Raw genomic sequence first — 18234 nt, forward strand, 5'->3', positions numbered from 1 at the left:
TTAAGTTGGGTTGTTTTATAATAATAGTACGATATATTACATATAGTAGGATAGTGTTATAAATAATATTTATTATGGATGTCCATTACCCCAAAGAGATTGTACTTCCAATTAAAGATCTCAATTACCTCAGGATGCAATATTGGTGAAGATCACAACCATCTCATTACACAATATTGGCAGTCAATATTTCCATTCTATGCACCTTCAATCTTGGGCGACAATCTATGTTTCCATATCAAGAATATCTTATTGTGTGCAAGAATCATATATTGTATTTCCATATCAGAGTAGATGCTCCTTCTACTATAAATATGTAATGCACTCAACTGAATGAATCAGTTCTGATTGAACTCATCTTGTCTTTCTTCTTTGTATCTAATATATTTTCTCTTTATTTTATAACACGTTATCAGCACGATTCCGCTCGAAGAACGAATCCGCTCGAAGTATTGCGTTTTGAGAAGAAAGACAGCAGACTATGTATCATTATGTTTTCTATTCCAAAGTGAAAAGAATGATCAACCTCCTCGCACGTTTTTGTAAACAATGGAGTTTACCTTGTCCATCTTGAAATGTAAGTGCATCATGATAAAAAGGTATGTGTTTTATTGAATCTAAGAATCAATCAAATAATAAGATATTATGTTGCTTTAACGATTGTGGTTTTATTTATTGTATATAGTGGTTGCTAGCTTTGCACCACAAATATTGTTCAATGCACCTGAAGTTGCAAGATTTGAAATTGTAAATGAATACAAGCTTTACGATGCACATGAAGTTGCAAGATTTGAAACCGTCAGAATAAGTACGAGTCCAGATGCACTTGAAGTTGCAAGATTTGAAACCGTAAAATGAATACGATTCTGAGATGCACATGAAGTTGCAAGATTTGAAACTCGTAAATGAATACAGATTCGCAAATGCACATGAAGTTGCAAGATTTGAAATCGTAAATGAATACAAGATTCCATGACATGCACATGAAGTTGCAAGATTTGAAACTGTAAATAAATACAGATGCACATGAAATTGCAAGATTTGAAACTGTAAATAAATACAGCTTTGTGTTTTGAAATTAATTCTCTTTTGAAATTATAAAGAGAAAATATTATTCATGAAAATATCCCAAAGAAATTTTCAAGTTTCAGATTTGTTGTTACAATAGTAATATTGTAAAAGGAGTTTTAAGAAATACTCTGAATGATATCATGCCTATTTGTGGCTGAGTAAAATAATGGACTATTAATGAAAAGTCATGAAGCTCGTCTTATTGGTTCTGTTCCATTCCCTGAAGTGAATGCAACAATTCATGATATGCCTGAAAGAAGGCAAAATTAAAATTATGGTCATGACTGTGGAAGAGGATGAGGCAAAAGACGGAATAATTACCGTCATTATTATGGAAGTAAATAAGAGAATAATAAGGATTCTCAATATAACAATTCAAGAAGTGAAGATAATATTTTTTACCAATTTGGTATGAAAGCTATTAGACATGTATCTATCATACTCCACAATATTTAATTAAGCTTTGTCAAGCCTTAATTAAAGAAATAAAAATAATGTGGAGATAAATTAGATTTTCCAAAATCATGATACTTGAGCAATTTTTGCCTACAAAAGGAATGATTTTGATGGCCTCACATGTACTACATATCTAGATGCTGCAAACTTCTTTGAAGATAATAGTTGAAGATTTGATTATGTAATTCTTTTCTCTTCAAATTTCATCTCATATGTTAGTTTATCTTAAATTTAATCTTTTTCTTCTACAAATTTTTTTTTTATTGACTTTCTATATATCTTTTAATATATTTTGTTTCATTTTGATGAAGAATGTGAATATTCTCTTATATGCTGTGACGCATATTATACTGAGAGAAAAATATACATATTTCTCTTATTTGATGATACGGAAGCCAATGTTCATATAAAATCGGTAGTACAACATTGATTGGAAGCTCCGGAAGAGCTAATCTATTATTATCTCGGGAGATAAAATTGGTTATAAATAATTCATTATTTTGTAGTAAGTCTCAAAGAAACTTATTAAGTTTCAAAGCTATTTGCCAAAATTATTATCAGATTGAGACTACAAATAATGGTATAAGTAAATATCTATACAAAGTTATTAGATATTTCTCCCAATTTGTACTACACGTAATATCGCATGGTTGAAACACATGCTTGGGTAAATCAAATGAACATTGATTCCAATAATTTTATTATTTGGCATGACCGGTTGGACCATACCGGATCAAGTATGATGCGAAAAATTATTGAAAATTCAATTGTCATCCATTGAAGAACCAGAAGATTTTTCAATTAAGTGAATTTTCTTGTATTGTTTGTTCTCAAGAAATATTTATTATTAATATTCACCAGCTAAAGTTGAGATTGAACATTCTACGTTTTTGAAACGTATAGAGGGTGAAATGTATGGGCCCATTCACCCATCATGTGGACCATTCAAATAATATATGATTTTAATAGATGCATCTATAAAGTGGTCACATGTATGTTCATTATGAACTCGCAATTTGGTGTTTGCGAGATTGTTTGCTCAAATAATGAGATTAAGAGCATAATTTATGAATTATAAGATAAAGACAGTTTGTCTTGATAATGCTTTGGTGAATTTACATTTCGGGCTTTATGATTATTATATAACAACTGAGATCACAGTTGAATAGCCTGTTGTTTATGTTTATATCCAAAATGGTTTAGCAAAATCATTTATTAAATGTCTCCAATTAATAGCTAAACCATTGGTTATGAGAACAAAGCATCATTTGTACGCATCGGGCCAAAAGGTTGTCATAAATTCTCCCTATTACAATTGGCTTATGGTCGAAGCCAAATATTTCTCATCTTAAAATTTTTGGATGTGCGGCTTATGTTCTAATTACTCCACCACAAATAAGACAAAGATGAGTTCCCAAATAAAGTTGGGAATATATGTTGGATATAAATCTCCTTATATAATGCAATATATTGCCAATGATAGGAGATTTATTTAATGAATTAGTTTTTCCAACATGAGGGGGAGAGAATAAACAGTTGGAAAAAGAGATTGATTGTATGCATTATCATTATCTCATTAGATCCTCAAGATCGAGCACCGTGAACTTGAAGTTCAAAGGATAATGCAATAAATATTATAAATCAACTGCCAGATTTGTCGACTCCGCTAAGAGTTACTAAATCTCATATTCCAGCTTGTAAATGCTCCAATTAGAATTGATGTCCCAAATAGGACAATCTATCAAGTGCAAATGAAATTAAACCACGTTTAAAATGTGGAAGATCAATCGGTTCCAAGGATAAAATCCTAGAAAAGGAAAGGATCAAATGATCAAGATGGTCATAATATGGAGACAATTGATTATGAAGATCCTGAAGATATAACTTTCTATAAAACCCCAGAAGAGGTTCAGGTACCTGAAAATAATGAAGAGATCTCGATTAGTTATGTCATTGCAGGAAAAAGATGGAACCGAAAAGATAAAGTTGTCGACAACATTTTTTATTGTTGAAATAATATATCAAGACGAGGATCTTGAACATAAATTTGTTGATGAATATAAATTAAGAAATGATTGGCCAAAATGTAAAGACGCAATTCAAGCAGAATTGAATTTGCTTGCAAAATAAAGTTTTTGGACATGTAGTCCAACATCTCGAAGGTATAAAGCCGTTGGGGTACAATTGAGTTTTCTGCAAAAAAATGAAATGAGAAAAAGAATGAAATCGTGATATATAAATCATGAATTATGGCACAAGAATTTTCGCAGATGCCTGGCATTGATTACATGGAAACATGTTCTCTTGTGGTGGATGCAATCACCTTCAGATATCTTATTAATCTGGCAGTATATGAAAATTTTGACATGCGTCTAATGGATATTATTAAAGCCTATTTATATGGCTCACTCGAGTGTGAAATATATATGAAAATCCTCGAAGGATTCAAAATGATCGAAGCATATAAAAATTCCTAGGAAGTTTGTTCAATAATGCTTCAAAGATTATCAAGGCATATATGGTAATCTCTTTAGTGGATATTTACTAAACGAAAAGCATAAAAATGATCCAATTTATTATTGTGCCTTTATTAAAGGATATGGATCTAATTTTAGTAAGTATATATGATGATGATTTAAATATCATCGAAACTCCTGAAGAGTTTCCAAAAGCAATAGATTATTTTAAGAAAGTTGAAATGAAAATCTTGGAAAGACAATGATTTGTCTTGATTTGTAAATTGAGCATTTGACGAATGAAATATTTGTTCATCAATCAACTTATATAGAGAATATTTTGAAGAGATTTTATCTAGATAAAATACATCCATTGAGTACCCCAATGGTTGTGAGATCGCTCAATATATAGAAAGATTCATTTCGACCCCAAGAAAACAGTAAAGAATTTCTTGGTCCTGAAGTACCATATCTTAGTGCTATTGGGGCATTAATGTATCTTGCTGATAATACACAATCGGATGTAGCATTTTCTATAAGTGTATTAACAAGATTTATTTATTCTCCAATACGAAGACACTGAAATGTTATAAAACATATATTTCAGTATATTCGAGAAATTATTGACATGATATTAATTTTATGAATGTAGATATCAACTTACTAATTTTGCAAATGCAGGATATTTATCTGATCTACATAAAACTAGATCTCAAACATGCTATTTATTTTCAAGTGAATGTTAGCTATTTTATATTTGGTTAAGATCAATGATACAACACATTCATGAAGCATGCAATCTTCTACTAGAAGAAGGGAATTTCAACAATATTATATGAAGATTATGCTGCATGCAAAGCTCAATTGAAGGGATGATACATCAAAGAAGATAGAACGAAGCATATTTCACCGAAATTCTTCTTCACTCTTGATTTTCAATGAAATGGTGAAATATATGTTCATTGAATTCGCTCAAGTGATAACTTGACAAAGTTTATTTATTGAGGCGTTGCCTACTTCAAATGTTGAGAAGTTGGTATATGATAATGGAATGTACGTATTCAAAGATACTCAATGATGTTATCATCAGGGGGAGTAAAATACGTGCTGCACTCTTTTTCCCTTAACCAAGGTTTTGTCCCACTCGGGTTTTCCCCGGTAAGGTTTTTAATGAGGCAGCTACCAATACGTATTATTTAGATATGTATACTCTTTTTCCTTCACTAAGATTTTTTTCCCACAGGGTTTTTCTTAGTAAGGTTTTAACGAGGTACATTATCTATTGATGGACATCCAAGGGGGAGTGTTATAAATAATATTTATTATGGATGTCCATTACCCCAAAGAGATTGTACTTCCAATTAAAGATCTCAATTACCTCAGGATGCAATATTGGTGAAGATCACAACCATCTCATTACACAATATTGGCAGTCAATATTTCCATTCTATGCACCTTCAATCTTGGGCGACAATCTATGTTTCCATATCAAGAATATCTTATTGTGTGCAAGAATCATATATTGTATTTCCATATCAGAGTAGATGCTCCTTCTACTATAAATATGTAATGCACTCAACTGAATGAATCAGTTCTGATTGAACTCATCTTGTCTTTCTTCTTTGTATCTAATATATTTTCTGCTTTTTTTTTTTTTTTTTTTTTTTTTTTTTTTTTTTTTTTTTTTTTTTTTTTTTTTTTTTTTTTTTTTTTTGTTTTTTTTTTTTTTTTTTAAACCCCCACTGGATCGCTTTTTTTTTTTTTTTTTTTTTTTCCCCCCCCTTTTGGGCCCTTTTTTTTTTTTTTTTTTTTTTTTTTTTTTTTTTTTTTTTTTTTTTTTTTTTTTGTTCTTTTTTTTTTTTTTTTTCTTTCTCTGGGTTAAAATTCTTGTTCGATTTTGAACTCAGTCAAGAAGGTAGTGTTTTTTTTGCTGCTAAATTGACTGCATGCATAGTATATTCAGCAGCCCGAGTTGAAGTTGAAGCAATACTTCTTGCGATTGGTTTACACTACAAGGATTTAGTAATTATTTCTGATTGTAAAGGTTATGTATTAGTTCTATCAATTGGCAAGCCAACTCTCTAGATTGGCTCAGCTATAGCATCTATGAAACAATTCTCTCTCTCTTCTTATTCTGAACAGCTTGGTTTCTGATTTTTTTTTTTTTTTTTTTTTCAACAAGATTCAAGAGTCCTTTGCTGTCTTTTTTGCATTTTCAGTTTTAATGGATTTTTTTTTTCACAAGTATAAGATGGATGATCGTGCAGTACTCTTCTACTTTTGGCAGATGCTGTGGAAGAGTTTTATTCACTAAAACCAACTCGGGGAGAACAGCAAATCATGCAAGATGACTTAAATGGATAAGCCACAGGAAGACTTGAATCCGTTATTACAATGAAGACGGTAAACAATATTGTAAGCGATCCTTTGGTGCTTCTTAATCAAGGCAGTGATCTTTCAGTACGTACGAATGAAAACAATATTGTAAAGTGCTTATTAATCAAGGCAACACAAGTGATCCTTCATTGCTTCTTAATCAAGGCAACCAAGGCAATAACAAGCTTTCTGTGATTTTATATATAGAAGAAAATTTTCGTTTGAGTTGATTTGGAAGGATTCTTGTTTGTTCCTCAAAGGTAAGTGGAAGTTCATCAATCAATACGGATGAGGTAGCAGAGCTTAGAAGAGCCGGCTCCATTGTTCTGATAATAATGAGAAAAAGAAGATGGAACCTTGGTAATTAATGGTGTGGAATTGTGATGCATAACAGTATCCCCTGCAGTTCCCAAACCAGTTGCCGAAACAGGGGGGAAAGTCTCAGAGGGTATACGCAGAGAATCCCTGTGTTGCAGAGAAGTAGAGGGGTTAGCATTTGAAGGGATATGGATTTGGCCATCCTGGTCCTGAGAATCGAGGTCTTCGCCAGGAGATGTTGAACATGTTCAGGTGGGTCAGATTCGCTTGCAGGAAAGCCCATCTAAGCTGGAAGAAGGGCTGAGTTGGGGTTGAAATGAGCCCATGGTTGCCTAGGTGGACGTGAAGATGCGAGCCCAGAATGATTATTTTCACCGTCTGTGGGTGAAAATGAAGATTACTTGGATAGATAAAGATCATATTCAGCCAGCACAAACAATATAAAAATATATTTGAATGTTAACTCAAGCCTTAAATCCTCTTTTATATATCATTTGATGTTTCTCCTCCACCTTTCCTTAAACTAAATAGAAATTACGATTATTAGTACCAGAAGCTTCACCCAAAAGGTACGTGAAGGAAGAAGCGGGGCACAAAAGACTCTCGGGTTACGCAACCAAAGGAGCTGAGCTTCGGCGTCTGATTGGGAAGTGCGTGCGTACACATAAGTACACTACAGAAGATATTTAAAACTAGACTTGGTGGGGGTGCGCCAGGCCCAAGCAGTAGTGCAACGCATGGGCGACGCTCGAAGACCCCGGCAGCAAGCTACCGTTGTAGGCCTTCCCCCTAGAAAAATTAATTTAATATCATGTGGGTCGATGACCCACGTATCAGATATTAAACTGATAAGAACAGATACTACACTTGATCTTAGCCAAAAGGCCGAGAAAGGTATGCTTTGGAATATGTTTCTCTTTTTACTTTATAAGCTCTCTCCTAACATCCCTCTCCCTCTATGGCCAATGTGGGATTTTACAAGAATTCACTTTCCTTGCTTTAATCATTATCTCAAGACCCCCAAATGTCTGTGATACAATGTATTGGTTGCCTACCTCTCAATCATGATGAGCAATTGTGTATCAATTGATGTGTATTTAGATCTAGTATAAGTTTAAGTCCAGAAGACACCTACAACGATATGTCTTCTAGTGTCTAATACAATCATAACACGTGTCTTTCTTTTCTTTTTTTTCCTTTTTCTTTTTTTTTTTTTTTTTTTTTTTCCTTTTTCTTTTCTTTTTCTTTCTTTCTTTCTTTCTTTCTTTCTTTTTTTTTTTTTTCTTTTCTTTTTTTTTTTCTTTTTTTTTGCAATTTTGAAACTTGTGGGGGGGATTGGTAGGTTTTTTTATTAAATTCTATATTAAGTTTCAAAATTAGTTTTTTGTATTTTTTTTATTTAATTGTTTTGTTAGTGTTTGGGACACATGAGGTAAAGGTGGTAATGAGGCACCCATGAGTAAAGGAGGCCCTTCATGACCTTGATTATGAGATTTTTCATGACATTGATCATAAGTCTTAAAGGTCTTGATCATGATGATGAAGTGGGCTTTTACTTGTAGGATGGAATTTACTAAAAAATTATAGCTCTTAACCTTCAATTCTTATTCAACTTCAATTCATCGCCATTACCATGGGTGGGGTTAAAGTTATTCAATGGATTAAATCCAATTCATTCAAAAGATGTGAATATTAGAGTTAATTCTACAAGTAATGGAGTAGTTAGGTCAAGATGGTTCATTCTCTTTACTGGAGGGGGGACAAGTCCATTGATTCTCCATTAATAGAGATCATCCCCCTTGTGAGGAGGTGAGTCATTGTAATTCAATGACCCAATTCATTGCCTTGATAATCTCAAGGGGTGTAAGGTGTGATTTAGGCCTATATAAACCCAACCCTTCTTTGCGTGTGGTGGGTAATAGAAATACTCTTCACACTTGCATTATTTGTTATTTATTTTAAAAGTTTCTTCCTTTGAATTTGTGTAAGTGTTGTGTTCTAGCTTTTAGTTCCTTGAAGGAACTAGAAGAACTACCTCATCTTCTAGTTGGAGGTTATTTTATCTTGGAGGTGGTGGTGCGAAGAACCTTTGGTAGTAGATTGCATCAATTACCTTAAAGACAGCCCTCAAGGTGTGACTCAACCTCATTGATTGGTGGTTCGTTCAATTGCAACATCAAGCTCTCCCACTCAAAGTGTGACTCAACCTCATTGATTGGTGGTTCGTTCAATTGCAACATCAAGCTCTCCGAATTGGCTAAGGATCTTTATTTTTCAATTGTATTGTAATTTCAATTTGGTGTTTTATAAAATTTATAATATAATTACCCCAATAGGGTTCATCTCTCATGCCCTTCACATTCCAACAATCCTATGAAAAATTAAGGTAGGCAATCCTAAGGTTGCAAAACTTGAAAGTAAGAAAAATCAAACAACTATTTCATACTTTGGTAATGTAGGGGCCGCGCGAACGCGTACCCCCTCTGCCACAAATTATGACGTACACTCTCCCACTTGGGGAGATGTTAGGCGGGCACCCCTCCCAAGTGCAATGGAGGTCACCAACCCAGGCCATGACCCTTCTTGATCAGTCATTGACCCCGTCCAGGTAAGTATGTTTTTTGAGTTATTTTCCTTTTTTTTATAACTTATCTCCCTCGTCTCTACTTACAGGTAACCGATGTGGGATTTATATAATGGCAAACTAACATGATACTCCACCTTAGTACTGTCTCTCTTCCAGCTCTCTGTTACCCAAAATAACTGAAGATCATATTTTTGTGTCAAACCACCGGGTTTCAGACTTGAGGGGCCAGTTATGATGTTTTTGAGATCTTGATTTGGATCTCAGGGTTAACCAAAAGGTTGCAGATATACCATGGTAGTAATATCTGGGTTTTTGTTCGAGTGATCAATCCTAGAAGAATCTAGCTTACTAAATGCATGGAAAGGTATGATATACTGTCTTTTATTAATCATGCGCAGGATGGCCAGATTTTGTCTCCTAAATAATTGCAGTCCCCTCTTGAAGTTCAACTGTATGCAAAATTCCTTTTATTTTCAACATTAATTTGATGGTGGAAGTGTGAATATTATAGTACACTTGGCCTTACACAATGGAAAAACTCTTTAAACTCGACATAGAGGGGTGCGCCAGGCCCGTGCAGTGGTGCAACGCATGGGCGACGCTTGAAGACCCCGGCAGCAAGCTACCGTGATGGGCCTTCCCCCTAGAAAAATTAATTTAATATCATGTGGGTCGATGACCCACGTATCAGATATTAAACTGATAAGAACAGATACTACACTTGATCTTAGCCAAAAGGCCGAGAAAGGTATGCATCCTTCCAAGCTTCTCTTTTCATTTTAAATGCTCACCCTGACATCCCTCTTCCGTCTGTGGCCGATGTGGGATTTTGTAGGTGTCCACTTCCCCTGCTATGGCATCATCTGAAGCTGAAGCCCAAGCCCAAGCCCATGTCCAAAACCCCAGTGATTCGTCTTGATTCCATGCATCATTTGCCTCTCTCTTGATCATGATGTTCTATTGCTTCTTCTATACTAAAAAGTTTAAAAGTATCAGTATTTTTTTTTTTCGATAAACTAAAGTATCAGTATTAGTATTAAGTATTGTATTGGTTGGATGATTTTAAGATATTTATCACCTTGTATCGACTATTGTACTGGAATTGGCAAATACATTTTAGTGCAATCCAATACATGTCCTGTTTGAATTTTTTTTGAGGGGGGGAGAGAGGTTTTATCCAATATGGATATGTGCCGGCTTTTATTGATCCTATTGTGGGATACTTTGAAAACTTTTTGCTGCTAGATGCAAATCTTACATCTATTCATAAGACGGAAATTTATGATCTCTAATGTGATTCTTTCATATCACAAAAGCCACTTCCATTGGCAGGGGCGGACCTATGAAGGGGCCGGAGGGGGCCATGGCCCCCCCTGGATTTTTTTAAATTTTATCCATATTCCCCTAATTCCTTTAGGGCCTATTTGGTTACATGAATCTAGAGATTTCAAATCTCTGGATTCATGAATCTGAGAATTATACCCGTTTGGTTGTAAAAATCTCTAGATTCATGAAATCTACAGATTCACGTTTTTAGTGTAAAAAGGTGAATCTGTAGATTTATGGGTAAGGGGTGAAATCCAGAGATTTCAAAAAAGCTATACAATTGTACATTCACAAAAATCACATCCATCAAATAATTTTTTAGGATGAATCCACAGATTTCATTCCACAACCAAACACTTAATTTTATAAATTATGACTCCATAGATTTGAAGTCTATAGATTTGAAATCTATAAATATTTGAAATCTCCAAACTCATGTAACCAAACAGGCCCTTAATTTTTCTGGTTTTTTTTCTTCCCACATGTGAAATGTCACTATTTGGCCACCCCCCCCCCCCCCCCCAATATTGTGAACAATTTTAAAAAGTAAAATGATGGGTATAAATGTTATTCCTAATAAAAAACTAATCTATCAATCCCTATTTATTCTCCCCTCTCTTCTCTCTCATTTTTTATTCCTATTTATTCTCTTCTCTATAAACGTGGGTTAAAGGAAATTTTTGAAAAAAAAAATCTTATTAGGTATTTAAAAATCAAAATGTTATTTCTAATTAAAAACTAACTCTTCAATCCCTATTTATTCTCTTTTCTCCTATCCTCTATCCTCTTGTTTTCCTATTTATTATCTTCCCCTTCTATAAGCGTGGCTTAAGAAAATTTGAAAAAAAATCTACTCCACAATTAAGTTTCTTTCTCTTTCTCAATTTATTCATTGTTTCTTTTTTTTTCTCTTTTCTTTTGTTATTCTTTTTAATTTGATTTTATATTCTATGTTTATTTATTTCTTCTACAATTTTTGTTATTTGATTTTGTATTGTGAATAAAATGTTTATAATTAGTAGGTAACTAATTACCATTGATTTGCATCTCTTACCTAAAAAAAATTTTAGTTTGCATTTAACTTTTTAGGGTTGAAGTCATGTGTATATTTTTTTTATATTGTTGCTTTAATTTTACCTATATTTTGTCAAAAAAAAAATATCATTATTAACAATTTATCATTTTTTTTCAAATATGTGTGGGCCCCACAAAATATATGTGGGTCTATTCTTTAATTTAATAAAATAATTTAGCGGTGGGACCCCAAATAGGATGGTTACTGGCTTTCATTCTTCGGCCCCCCACTATTGCATCCTGGGTCCGCCACTGTCCATTGGTCTTGGGGAGATATTATATATGGATCCCAATCAGATTAACATTATCAATCGCCGTTAAGTGTATTCAAATTTCAAACCTGGAGGGACCAAATACCCTTCAAGTTATTTAATACAATTATCATTTCACAATTCACAATATATATATTAACTATATACTAATTTATTGCTAAATTACCAAAATACCCCCATTTGCAGATCTTATTATTTTTCTAATGCCAGCATTACCATATATTATAATTTTATTTTTAATTAATATAATTTTCCAACAATGACTTTAGGCTAAAACGGTGAATATATTGAAACATTGACATTAGAAAGATAATAAGATCTGCAAATAGGGTTATTTTAGTCATTAAATGATTAATATATAGATTAAAAAATATATATTGTGAATAGTGAAAGGATAATTAACATGAGGGGTATTTTGGTCCCTCCAGGTTTGAAATTTGAATAAACTTAACAACAACTGCAGTGTTAGTTTGGTTGGGATCCATAGATTTCAATCCTCTGCGATGCACAGAGGAGCGGCCATTCAACGGCTGCTCTAGATGTGTCGCATGTCGCATGTCATTACTTTAAATCAAAGCCGTTAAATTGTTTTCAACTTTATTTCTCTTTAAACCGTTCATAATGAACGTGTTTTGGATGAATGAACCAACATAGGTTCAATCAAACCGGGTTATTTTATAATCACTTTTTTTTTAAAATAAAATAAAATGCCTGAAAACCCAAATCAGCATCGTCTTCAATCTCGACTGAAAATACATGATGAAAATCCTTAATTAACAAATAAATATCTCGAGAGAGGGGCTAGGAATTCTTCTGGGGGCAATCTCAAGGAAGAATCATAATAAGAGCAATAACTCATAGAAAGATCATCCAAACTCTTTCAATGAAAGAATGAATAGGCAATGGCACTGAAGAATGTGAAACGTGGGAATCATCTTCAACGTCAATGTGAAGAACGGTTTTCACCCAATCAACCCCTCTTTTAATGCAAATGCTTGTTTCTCTCTCTACTGTTGACAACCTCCGAATCTGAGAGCAGAAACCCTCTCTTGCCATATGTTAGTCAACCAACGAAAATAATTAATTAAACAATCTCCATGCATTCACATAGAGAGGTGTCCCTGGAGACAGAGATCAGCTTGGCATGCTTAGTGTCGATGCCGAAATCGTTGAGTGCATCATGGAGAATGAATTTGAGGTCCTTGTTGAAGTTTTGGCATCAACAGATGATAGATTAGGACTAAAAATTGAACGTTTTCATAATTAGTCATTGTGTTCGTTGTCATCGCCGCTGCGATCGCACTCATTCACTAGAGTTCTTGCCAAGATAGAAAGATGATGCTGATTTAAGTTTTCAGGGCTTTTCTTTTTCTTTTTCTTTTCTTGATGGAAAATAAAGCAGAGAACGATTGAATGGCTATGATTTAAGGTAATGACATGTAGCGCTAGACCTGTAAATGGATAGCCGAAATCCGCTTCCAAATTTCACATTCATATTCGTTTAAGGGTATCGTATCCGGAATTTTTCTTACCGAAAAAATTCGTAGCCGTCCGCTAAGAATCGAATTCGGATTCGGAAAATTGCTTCTCGGATAGAGTAAAGTATTTAACATATTTTTCTTTAGAAATTGATGATAATTGGATTCGGATACCTGTAATCGGATTCGGAAACTGGTATTCAATAATGGGAAATTAGAAATTTATAATAAAAAATATAAAAAGTGACAATTATCAATCAATAATCGGATAGTTTATTGGATCGAATAAAGTTTCGGATTCAAATTCGGATGCCTTCTCTAAATTTTTGCCGGATTCAAATTCGGTTGCCTTCTCTAAATTTCTAAATTTTTGCCAGATTCGAATAGCAGATTTGCTAATCGGATTCGAATACTGATGTATCCGAGCCGAATCCAAATGGTTTACAGGTCTATGTAGCACAGCCGAAAATTTTTGATTTGGGACCTGTAATCGGATTCGGAAACTGGTATTCAATAATGGGAAATTAGAAATTTATAATAAAAAATATAAAAAGTAACAATTATCAATCAATAATCGGATAGTTTATTAGATCGAATAAAGTTTCGGATTCAAATTCGGATGCCTTCTCTAAATTTTTGCCGGATTCAAATTCGGTTGCCTTCTCTAAATTTCTAAATTTTTGCCAGATTCGAATAGCAGATTTGCTAATCGGATTCAAATACTGATGTATCCGAGCGAATCCAAATGGTTTACAGGTCTATGTAGCACAGCCGAAAATTTTTGATCTGGGACCTGTAATCGGATTCGAAAACTGGTATTCAATAATGGGAAATTAGAAATTTATAATAAAAAATATAAAAAGTGACAATTATCAATCAATAATCGGATAGTTTATTGGATCGAATAAAGTTTCGGATTCAAATTCGGATGCCTTCTCTAAATTTTTGCCGGATTCAAATTCGGTTGCCTTCTCTAAATTTCTAAATTTTTGCCAGATTCGAATAGCAGATTTGCTAATCGGATTCGAATACTGATGTATCCGAGCCGAATCCAAATGGTTTACAGGTCTATGTAGCACAGCCGAAAATTTTTGATCTGGGACCTGTAATCGGATTCGGAAACTGGTATTCAATAATGGGAAATTAGAAATTTATAATAAAAAATATAAAAAGTAACAATTATCAATCAATAATCGGATAGTTTATTGGATCGAATAAAGTTTCGGATTCAAATTCGGATGCCTTCTCTAAATTTTTGCCGGATTCAAATTCGGTTGCCTTCTCTAAATTTCTAAATTTTTGCCAGATTCGAATAGCAGATTTGCTAATCGGATTCGAATACTGATGTATCCGAGCCGAATCCAAATGGTTTACAGGTCTATGTAGCACAGCTGAAAATTTTTGATCTAGGACCTGATTTTTGATCTAGGACCTGTAATCGGATTCGGAAACTGGTATTCAATAATGGGAAATTAGAAATTTATAATAAAAAATATAAAAAGTGACAATTATCAATCAATAATCGGATAGTTTATTGGATCGAATAAAGTTTCGGATTCAAATTCGGATGCCTTCTCTAAATTTTTGCCGGATTCAAATTTGGTTGCCTTCTCTAAATTTCTAAATTTTTGTCAGATTCGAATAGCAGATTTGCTAATCGGATTCGAATACTGATGTATCCGAGCCGAATCCAAATGGCTTACAGGTCTATGTAGCACAACCAAAAATTTTTGATCTGGGACCCATATATAGTATATTACACTAAAAGGACCCAATATTAATTTATGGTCCACTAAGAAAACCCACACATAAAAATCTCAAAATAATTTAATCTTTCTTTTGGAGATGGTAGGGGCCGCGCGAACGCGTACCCCCTCTGCCACAAATTATGACGTACACTCTCCCACTTGGGGAGATGTTAGGCGGGCACCCCTCCCAAGTGCAATGGAGGTCACCAACCTAGGCCATGGCCCTTCTTGATCAGCCATTGACCCCGTCCAGGTAAGTATGTTTCTCTGAAATATTTGGCTTTCTTTTATAACTTCTCTCCCACTCCCTCGTTTCTTCTGACCGATGTGGGATTTTAACATGTCACCTCACTCAATACTCTCTCTTTCTTTGATTCTTTCTGTTAACCGGAAGAACTGGAGATCATCATATGATTTCTTTTTTAAAAGAAAATGTGACCCACCAAATTGTGAAACAAAAATGGGGAATGAATTACTGAAGCCAGAATAATAAATTATAGTTTTTGTTTCGTTCTTTATGATTGTTTCTTTCTCTACTTATTGTGAACAAATCACGATCGATGTCTGAAAGCAACCAAGTGAAGGCGAAGGCGAAGGCGAAGGCGAAAGCATAGACAGACAAAAGCAAAAGATAAGGCGAGGATTGAGAATGAAGAAGAAGAGAAAGAGAAAGACAAAGAAGAGCTCCTGGTATGGCATGAGTTGAAGGGTCATGTTAATAGTAGCTTGGAAAAATGCTCTCGAAGTTTTGGGTTGCCATACTCTATGGATAGTGGTGGGTTATGATATTGCATGAATTTTGAAATAAATTGGTATACAAATACAATGTCATGACATTCCTCATGTGTAAGATGTCAGATGATGCAGTTTAATTTGATCGTACCATTTGCCTCCCTTAGTTTGGTTCATACTTTACAAGGTAGGAATTAAAACCACAGTGGTTAAGAATCCAAATCTGATGCCTAATATGTGAGGTGTGATTTTAGTGGTTCTGTTAGGTTTTTGTTAAGCATGATAATAAAGGTTTTTATATACTATATGTGGTACTGATTTACATCCCATACACTCTTGAGTCCTTTAATTTTATTATTCATTTCCAATTATAGGGGATTTTTTTTTTTAAGTCGATTGAAGTGATACAATCATGTTCATCAAACATCTTTGGATGTCTTTGTGTGAATAAGCGATTCTATCTAGATTGAAAGAATTCATAAAAGTAATTAAAATAACTTCAAAGAAATGGTGATAACAAACTCTATGCATAGCTTACCCTTGTATCTAGTATGGCTTCAACTTGAGCTGATTAGAAGCGATTCAATCCAAATTGAAAGAATTCATAAAACTTAGGATAGAACTAAGATAACCTAAAAGAAGTGGTGATAAAAAAAATACTATGCATAGCTTATACCCCTTATATCCTATACGTCCTCAACTAGAGCTGATTAAAGGCAATAGTCACATGTAACCAATGATATCTCGTGAGCTTATGGAGTCACTACATCCTCATGGATGTTCCCATAGACTAATATTTGCATTAAATCATGGTATCTCCATTTAAACAGTTGCACTCATTAAAATGCTCACCATGTGTAGCAATGGTTATAACATTATATTTTTTACTACAATTGTTAATGCTACTCAATATCTTCTAGTTTTTTTTTTTTTTTTTTTTTTTTATTTTTTGCCCCGGGCGCCCGGGGGGGGGAAATTGGTACTTTATAAGGGGGTGGAGACTATTTTTCATATATGAACGAGGTCATCCAGAGAGCATGCACACCATGATTTACTTCTGGGGAGCTTTTCCACCAGAGAGCATCAAACTGGTGAACTTTCCACTAAGAGGTGTCGGCCATTAGTGACTAAGCAACCCTTCAATAGTAATGCTCCTAAATATCATAGATACCAATGGTTGCATGCATTCAATTTAGTTAGTTTCAGCATCTCTTACTAAGTTCTCATGTTTTCATCCATTCATCCACCTAACTATCACTTTTGGGCAAAAGGAGGCCCCGGGGAGAGGGGGGGCCTCATCAATCCCCCCATAAGTAATGGGTGTTTATGTTTTTGTTACATGGGTGAAGGTCCATTGCATTTAAAATACATATAAATATATCCTGAGAATAGAATTAAGGGGTGTGTGTATATTAATGCAATCTCAAGTGGGTGAATAGATTGCAATTGGTGGATTTTTTTTTTTCAATTTTTTAGATTTGATTGCAACTACAAGATTAAACATGTAAATTTAAATATAATTGAACAAAATAAATTAAACTTCAACAAATTTTTAAATACATAATCTACAATACAAGGCGTTTATAGTGGTTCCACTTTACAAGTCAGATGTTCACTCTTAGCTTCACAAGATATTTCGACTAATGATTCTTTTTTCAATATGGTAGTAGATAATCAAACTCTACTAGAAAATATTAAAAAAAAAAAAAAAAAAAAAAAAAAAAAGGGGTAGAGAATCAAACCCTTATAGTCTTTGTTATGAGTCAAGAGCGCCATCTCAACAATCTTTGCTCATAGGCAAGAGCACCCTCAACAATCTTTATTCATGTGCAAGAGCACCCTCAATAACTTTTGCTCACCGGTAAAAACACCCTAGGGCCAATTTTAATCTATATAGACTGAGAATTGAAAATAGCCAAATACAATAGTATGGTTAGAAATTACCTAACAAGGGGTGTATCACTTTACCCTTTGTGTGAGTGTGATGCAATAAGAATTGTATATATACCCAAATAAAAATGATATGCACCACCAATGACCTTTCAATAGCCTTCTATCACCTCAAGCTCAACTTCTACAAGTTTGCTTAAATGCATTGGTATGTTCTTCAAGGGCGGAATAAGGGTGGAAGGAAAATACAATTGAATCATTGCAATTTGAAAGCCTGAGGCTATTTGGGGAGTAGATGATTAATTGATAAGGTTCTTGCTCTAAGATGGGGTGAGTTGAGCTTCTATAGATTGCCTTCAAATACCTTAGCCCAATCCCCAATGGATAAAAATAAGAGTGAATTTTAGTCCAGATGGATCACTGTTTGATTTATATATATATATATATATA

General features: G+C 33.9%; 4 non-coding genes across 4 annotated transcripts; all 4 read right to left on the reverse strand.

Moving 5' to 3' along the window:
- Nucleotides 1-7379: 7379 nt before the first annotated feature.
- Nucleotides 7380-7575, reverse strand: LOC149002577 (U2 spliceosomal RNA). The gene has a single exon (XR_016170480.1). It is a non-coding gene; the product is annotated as a U2 spliceosomal RNA (small nuclear RNA).
- Nucleotides 7576-9133: 1558 nt separating this feature from the next.
- Nucleotides 9134-9293, reverse strand: LOC149002578 (U1 spliceosomal RNA). Its single transcript, XR_016170544.1, has one exon. It is a non-coding gene; the product is annotated as a U1 spliceosomal RNA (small nuclear RNA).
- A 527-nt stretch (nt 9294-9820) lies between these two features.
- Nucleotides 9821-10016, reverse strand: LOC149002579 (U2 spliceosomal RNA). Its single transcript, XR_016170476.1, has one exon. It is a non-coding gene; the product is annotated as a U2 spliceosomal RNA (small nuclear RNA).
- Nucleotides 10017-15263: 5247 nt separating this feature from the next.
- On the reverse strand, nt 15264-15423 carry LOC149002580 (U1 spliceosomal RNA). The gene has a single exon (XR_016170481.1). It is a non-coding gene; the product is annotated as a U1 spliceosomal RNA (small nuclear RNA).
- Between the last annotated feature and the right edge of the window lie 2811 nt (nt 15424-18234).

Source organism: Hakea prostrata, chromosome 10 (genome assembly GCF_041222555.1).
Source record: "Hakea prostrata isolate BN-2017 chromosome 10, UWA_Hpros_2, whole genome shotgun sequence".
In the NCBI taxonomy this organism is placed as follows: domain Eukaryota; kingdom Viridiplantae; phylum Streptophyta; class Magnoliopsida; order Proteales; family Proteaceae; genus Hakea; species Hakea prostrata.